Genomic DNA, 1,186 nt, shown 5'->3' on the forward strand with positions numbered 1-1,186 from the left:
GACACAAACAAGCCTTTGTCACATGTTTGACAGAAGTTTTGACGATGAGCGAACGTAATACATGAAAGAGAAACGAATAGAATTAATTGAAAACCATGTTTGCCAAGACGTTTTGACCGCAGTTTTACATATCGCATGATACTGATAATAAATTTCTCGGTACAATGTATAACAGGGGTCCTGGCTGTGCTAGATATTGCATTACGTTCACAATAATAAAATCCTTGCATGACGTAAGTTTTGACCGGAACTGTTTATGTTGCATTAAACTGACAGTAATAAAGATCTCGATGCATGTTTAACTAATTGTTGATAATGCATTACAGTAACATTAATAAAATCCTCAGTACATATTTAGCAGGAGTCTTGACCGCAATTGTAAATATTGCATTTCACTGAAAATAATAAAGTCATCGACCCTGTAGCTGTATATATTGCATTACATAATAAAATCATCGATATAGTTTTTAACAGGAGTCTTGACTGTGACTAGATATCGTATTACAATCAATTACAAGTTTTGACTACAACTATAAATACTGCATTTTACTGAAAATAATAAAATTCTCGAGACTGTAACTGTACACATTGCATTACTGACAATAAACATCTCAAGACATGTTTACTAAGAATAATTGTTGATAACGTAACAGTAACAGTAATAAAATAAAATAAAATCAGGAGTCTTGGCCCCGACTTTACATAATGTGACGTTGACAAACTCCTTACCACGAGCGGGCGGTCCGCATTGCGTCCACCGGCGACGGCAATGTTGACGGCAGAGGCTATGCTGGACGAAATACTCCTGTCTGTAAACAAACCATATATAGATCTATAACACTGTGGACGAAATTATAAGGAATGGGAAGAAAAGGCTTCAACTTGAAGATGTACTGATTACAACAGTTTAAAAATAGAGGTCTATGAAATAGCGTAGGGAAGAAATTAGTCATATATATGCATATATTCAGCAACACACACACATATATAACCATAGATATATTACAAAATTACAAAGCAGATATTGAAATGGAAGGTAAAAATTAACGTATTACAGCAATATGACTGACCTGCACAACATCCGGGAATGTGGCAGAGCATCAGTGTTGCCAATGCCAGGCAAACGGTAAGACGGACAATCATTTTTATTGTCTGTAAGTGAAAGATTAAGAAAAAGTTAAGTAAG

The sequence above is a fragment of the Penaeus monodon genome, chromosome 28, assembly GCF_015228065.2.
Source record: "Penaeus monodon isolate SGIC_2016 chromosome 28, NSTDA_Pmon_1, whole genome shotgun sequence".
NCBI lineage: Eukaryota > Metazoa > Arthropoda > Malacostraca > Decapoda > Penaeidae > Penaeus > Penaeus monodon.